Source organism: Leptidea sinapis, chromosome 12 (genome assembly GCF_905404315.1).
Source record: "Leptidea sinapis chromosome 12, ilLepSina1.1, whole genome shotgun sequence".
NCBI lineage: Eukaryota > Metazoa > Arthropoda > Insecta > Lepidoptera > Pieridae > Leptidea > Leptidea sinapis.
Window position 1 is genome coordinate 2478596 of NC_066276.1, and position 7009 is coordinate 2485604.

A 7009-nucleotide genomic window follows, 5' to 3' on the forward strand; every position below is an offset into this window, starting at 1 on the left:
ACGAGACGTTAGTCCTCGTCCTGTAATCGTTTCACTACACTCACTAACACACGGACTGACTGACGGACTGACATACACCACTTACACAACCACAAACACAAACATACATGCACACTAACACTACTACTACGTTTTACTACTACGTTTACACTACTTACACACATACAAACATACATACATATAATCATAAACATATACACACACACTTACATACATTACACTAAACATCACCACACTCGCCGGCGAGTGTGTTCTTCTCATCTTTTCATCTTCATTTCATCTTCATTTTCATTTTCATTCTCTCACCTTCCCACAAGCACACAGCCGGTCTGAGGTTCGAGTCTCCTTAGGAGACGCCCCGCTACTGTTGTTGCGTAGTCTTTGCGGCCTCCACGGCCCACGTCCTACTTCGCTGTGGAAGCCAGGGCTGCTAACAGCACAGAGGAGGTTTTAGTCGGTATGGGGCGTCCGCTTACGCGGACACTCGAGTCCGACATATTACGCCCCGGAACGGGGTAACGTAACAGTATTTCCTCCTCTCAAAAAAAAAAAAAAAAAAACAGTTAGATATATAGTTTTTCTAAGTTGTTTATGTAATGCAAGTGATTGTTGGGTTTCCAAATAAATAAATAAAAAGTTAAAATCTCCGATCCTAACTGCTAAAGGTTCAGAAATCATAAAACATACATTCAAATGTTCGAAAGCTTTATTTTAATGAATCTTTATAATATTGCGGCGAGAAATAAACAAAATTACATTAATGCTGTTCTCATTCTATGTCGTCTCTCTTTTGACTTGATTAGTTGGATCGTGGATAATAACGTGGAGATCTTTTCATACGTTTCCATTGTTTTTTAATTGAACTAAAATCACCATTATCATCATCAGCCGGTTCTGGAACTTCATCTTCTTCGTCGATTGATCGTTGAATATCATCACGTGATGATTCTGCTTCTAATTCTTGGCTCATATCATTCGCATCTTTTGACTTTTCCCATCCATCTTGTAAACTCTAGAAACATAAAAAATAAGGAATGAAATGTTAGAAAGAATAGCAATTAATAGTAATTTATGCAACTGTTGTGTAATAAGGGGTATTAAAACACGAATGTGGATTATACTATTATCATTAACATTAACAGTCATGTGATAAGAGTATCACATGAGTGTTTTAATACCGAATTATCAACAGTTGCATACAAGACTTTATCTACACCCAGAATATGAATCCTCTAAAAGATTCTGAAACAGTAAGCTTACTGCTAACATTAAAACACCAGTCCTAGTAGTATCCTAATACCATTCATTACTGATTATATACAAAAAAGTAAGTATTAATGAATCAATTATTTATTCAAGTAGTAATTTACATTTTGTATAGTGCAATAATTAAAATTCACTCGAATATCTTTTGCAGCGTTTAAAATGAATCGCTCATTTTTTGTAAACAAAACAATAAAAATGGCGGGATTCGAATAACCTACTTTTTTTTACGGCGCGCGGCTTCTGGTAGTGTGGAACGCGCGTAAACGTAAATGTTCTTTTTTTGAAATTCATACAGATACCACGCATCGAGCAATAAGAATGTGGCTGTCTGTTGAAACCCCTTGCGCATCAAGGAATCGAAAAAAACATAGGATAGTTGTTATGAAATTCAGTACAACATTACAACACTCGTTTGGATGATGTAATGGTTATTAGAACATTGGGTGTTTTAATGTTAGCAATAAGCTAACTGTTTCAGAATCTTTAATAGAGGATTTAAAGCATGGGTATAGATAAAATATATTATAAGCAAGGTAAAAATAAATATCAAATAAAAATAAGTATCAAAGTGACATTCCAGAATCACATCAAATTTTCCTTTCTGGGTAAGTGAAAGTCTCTATTTAAGAATAAGTAAAGCCGAAAATAAGACTCTAACAATACGAGAAAGAGATTTCAACCATAACTCTAATGTTACTTCTACGAATAATAACGATAATGTGCCGAGAACAGTCACCACGAGCTATCTAACACTTTACCAGTGGGAGGCTCCTTTGCACAGGGTGCCGGCTATATTATGGGTACCACAACGGCGCCTTTTACTCCCGTGAAGCAGTAATGTGTAAGCATTATTGTGTTTCGGTCTGAAGGGTGCCGTAGCTAGTGAAATTACTGTGAAAATGATACTGAACATCTTATGTCTCAAGGCGACGAGCGCAATTATTGAGCCCCTCAGAATTTTTGGGTTTTTTCAAGAATCCTGAGCGGCACTGCATTGTAATAGGCAGAGCGTATCAATTACCATCAGCTGAACATCCTGCACGCTATGTCCCTTAATGTCATAAAAAAAATTCTAATTGTAACGACATTGAATCTTGATGACTTTCTAAGGACACTGTTTTTTACCGGATTCCTATACATTTAATGAAATCCTATAAAAGCCTCTAGTCACATACACAAATCATTGAACAGCGATAAAATTATTAAAAACGAAAATTATCTTTACTTTGGAGGATTTGATACGCGAATTACAAAATAGTTCTATAACATAATACGACAGAGTTATTATTTTAATTTACATCTGCTCTGATATTGACTAAAATCAAACATAGAATCATGGAACATAGTTATGATTGTTCTACAGTGGTAAAAATTATATTTTATCAGTCGTTCTAAAATATTATCTTGGCGATTTATCACTTCAAATTATAAAACAAACTCCTCCGCCGCGTCTGTCCGTCTGTTCGCGATAAACGCAAAAACTGATGCACCGATTTTCATGCTAATTCGAAAAATGGATAGCGTAGTTCTCGAGAGAGGTTTTTGTATATAATTTGTTAAGTTTTTCTACACAATTTTTTATACACTAACGATATTAGTTGGCGGTGTCGGCAAAAATAAGCCGTCTGGGAGCTTGCAACGAAAATGCTGTCATAACCCGTTGAGATAAAACAAAATAATGTGTAGAGGAAATGTGTAGGTATCATTTATAGTTCTACAGAAAAGTCCACTATGGCATATATCTATCTTTCAAGCAAAATATTAATGCTATACCCATTTTAATACTTTAAAAATTGACAATTTTAAAGCAGTAATATAAAAGCTGTTTACTCAAATACGATATTATTCCTTATCATTTTATTACTACTATAAAATCAAAGTTTCCTATGGCTTTAGACGACAATAATATTACGGAATACTCAGGAACATCATTTTTTTCTATTGAAAGAACAGCGTCTGTTTTAATAGAAACAATTAAATATAACCTACTATAGTATAAATCGACCTTTGCTCCCTGAATTCCAAAATGTAAAATAATATCATATGCCGATGATACAGGTCTGCACTTCACAGCTGGAACATGGGATACTGTCCAAAAGCTGAACTAGGACTTCAAAATATCACTATGGCTCAAAAAAAACCTTCTAACAATGAATTTAAAAAAGTCAAAATTTATAACATTCTCTGCAGGTGTCAAATCACAACCAAATAAAGCGTATGTTCCGATATGCACTGCGAGTACTGCACAGTGCTATCACTGTAGAAAAATTCGTTCCGTTATGGACTGCCAGTATACTGCCGCAGTACCCTAGGTAAATATATGACGTCAAAAATCGCCGCCATATTCTACTGTTAGCACTGGCGTTTTCGTGGTAAGGTACTCGCAGTACTTTGATCACGTGATCAGTCGAAACCACTCGAGTGCCTAACGTTTTATAAACAATACGTACAGTTTAATCCCAAATATTTTTAATTTGACAGTACACCAACAACAGTTTTTTTTAATGAACTAGAAAACTTTAATACACTCATTTGAATGCTGCATCAAAAAATGCGGCTGACAGTATTCGGGACTGCGTTCCGTTTTAAATAGTAACCAGTTTAGCTGGCTATAAAGGAACGGCTTCACAGTATACTAAAGTGACGTCACACTGTACAGTGGTCGCAGTGCATATCAGAACACACCCAAAAACATCTCAGTTAAAGTGCATTGTTGCTCATCTTTAGACCAATGCAGTTGCATAAAACTTGAACGTGTTCATCAAATTAAATATCTGAGATGGGATAAACATATTGAAACACTTTCAGGGAGAATCCGAAAAGTTGGCAAGGTTCTCAAAACGAAGGCATCTAGGTGATCTAGATTTTTGTTTAAAAATTTACAATGCCTTCATCGATTCTGTTTTCAGGTATTGTGTAATATCCTGGATAGGAGCAACTAAAACCCATTTAATACGTCTTGAAAGAGCTAAATGCATGCTTCTAAAAATCATAGCATATAAACCATTCATGTACCCTTCTCATATGCTCTACAAAGTAACTAGAGTCCTTACCGTTCGACAATTATTTTTACACTGCTTAACTATCAAACAGCACAAAAAGCCCGGTCGCCTTAAAGAAAATTTGGCTTTACCTTCTCGTAGATTCAAAAATATTTACTGTGTTCCGAAGTTCAATCTTGTCATGTGTCGAAATCATGCTAGCTATCTAGGACCTTCAATATATAACCAAGTAAATAATAAAATAAAAATTGCGGACCTCTCTTCTTACAAAGTAAGATCTATACAGTACGAGAGTGGCTTTTACAATTAAGCTATGATGAAACCGAGAAAATTATCAACTCAAAATTAATTATTTTAATTATGAATATTTATTTATAACTAGCTGACCCGACAGACGTTGTTCTGTATATAATAAATAAAATAATGTTTTTATATGAATTTGTCAATAATATAATATCATTACATCAAAAATAAATTCGTAAAATATGCACCCTGCTGTCGTAATGAAATTGTTTCATAGCAGAACTGTCAAACCATGCGTCAATAAATTCTCTCATAGAAATTATGTATGGACACATCAAAGGAAAAACAAATTTGTTGTTTTTATTTAATTTAGCAGCGTTTTCTTATTTATTCACCTTTTAAATCTTCTTTGGACTTCCACAAATAATTCAAGACCAAAATTAGCCAAATCGGTCCAGCCGTTCTCGAGTTTTAGCGAGACTAACGAACAGCAATTCATTTTTATATATATAGACTATTTGCTTTATCTATTACTATTTAATTTTATAAAGTTCTTATTATTAGATAGGTATGCTTTAAAGTTAGATATTATAATATTGTTTAGATGTAGTCAGATAGTATAATTTAGTCTTAGTTCTAGTGCATTTATTATTAACATTAAATAAAATTACATAGCAGACGGTAATCACTGGTTGGCTGTGCACAGGGTTTCCTAGTGAGCCATCCAGAGGAATTTAGTACATTAAAGGTGCCTCTTTGTTTCTGTTTTTGAGACTGACACTATAAATATGATTAATATAAACTAGTATTGATCTGGTAGTTAAATATAAATAAAATTTATATTAAGAATAGAATTCAACTTACATTTTTCACAAACATTGTCATAAGTAATGCGATAAAAAAATATTTAATCATTTTGTATTTTGCGACGATTAACTCAAGTTAAGAAATATAATGCTTGTAGATTTTGATACTTTGACTTTTATACTGTTTTGTGTTTATTTTTTTATTCTTATTTTCAAACAATTTCCTCGATTCTATCAATTTCCTTCCAATTATAATATTAATTAAATCGTGGATCCGACTCACACGAGTAGAGTTTAAATTTCTGTGTTACTATTTTATAGTTATTAGTATTTATTAATATTATGATCTGGTTATTATATTGTTACATTTGTATGTATGCGTTTTTGTTTATATTATATAAATAATAATAATAATTTCATCCAATATGATAATTTCTACAGAATGCTCCCAATCTAGATGTTTCCGAATTCCAGTCTCCAGTTCCTTAATAACTGGATTAAGGGTAAGTTACAGAAAGCATCTGTTTTGGGTACGGAAGTTTCTCAGTCTGTCACCATAACCATCGGCGGAATTGTAGTAAACCAACGCCGATTGGACTCTAAATTTTTATATTTATATACGTAATATTGTTTTTTATTTTTTATGGAAAAGGAGGACAAACGAGCGCACGGGTCACCTGGTGCTAAGTGATCACAGACAGGTGAATCACAGGAGCGTTGCCGGTCTTTAAGGATGTCTAGGCGCTTTTTTGAAAGCACCCCTGTCTTATCGTGTGGGAAACACCGAACAAGGAGGCTCACTCCTCAGTTTTGTAGTACGTGGAAGAAAACTCCTTGGTACCGCATGTAAAGGACCGCTACACATCCATATGGTGGTGGTGATATCCTAATTTGTGGCGGCCGGAATTAGATGTGACACTTCCTGTGATAAATGCGGTAGAAGACTAACAAATGAAGCAACGTGTCTAAGCAACGCCAAGTGATCCAGCCGATCACAGAGCACTGGGTACCCGATAATTCGAGCTGCTCTGCGTTGCACGTGATTGGATACTGACGGCGATAATACGACAAATGGTTTTTTTTAGTACACAAACTTGGGTCTTCTGGGGGTTAAATTGTATAAGGATCAATTTACCCCATCCCGCGACAATTCTCAAGAGAGGACTCGATAGTAGACGCAAGTTTCTCCCTGCACTGGTCGTCGATTGCCGGAGAGAGACCTGCATGGCCCGTGTATACGGCACCACTAATGCTGTCGTCTATATAGTAATGTATATTGGCGGTGTCCAACATATCATTGATATGCAGAAAAAACAGTGTAGGTGTTAGCATCCAGCCGTGGGGCACTCCAGCGTTCACGGGCTTCGGGTTCGAGCAATAAGCGTCGACAACGACCTGTTTGCTGCGCCCAGTGGAATGGAAACTGGAGGTCCACTTGCAAAAGCACTCGGGAAGCCCAAATGCTTTAGGTTTTGTGAGAAGCGCCTCGTGCAAATACATGATCAAAGGCCTTCGCTACATCCAGGCTAACTGCCAAGGCTTCCCCCTTGCTTTCGATAGCCGCCGCCCATCTTTGTGTTAGGTATACCAGAAGATCGCCTGCCGACTGACCATGGCGGAAGCCGTACTGTCAGCCGTTGATCAACTGGTTACCTTGTGGGTATACCAAGACCTGGCGGTTAATTATGCTCT

At 35.8% G+C, this 7009-nt stretch overlaps 1 long non-coding RNA gene across 1 annotated transcript; it reads right to left on the bottom strand.

The window, feature by feature from the left end:
* Window positions 1-688: 688 nt before the first annotated feature.
* On the bottom strand, window positions 689-5581 carry LOC126967113 (uncharacterized). Its single transcript, XR_007729928.1, has 2 exons — window positions 5376-5581; window positions 689-1012 (listed from the first exon to the last, which is right to left on the bottom strand). It is a non-coding gene; the product is annotated as an uncharacterized LOC126967113 (long non-coding RNA).
* Window positions 5582-7009: the final 1428 nt, after the last annotated feature.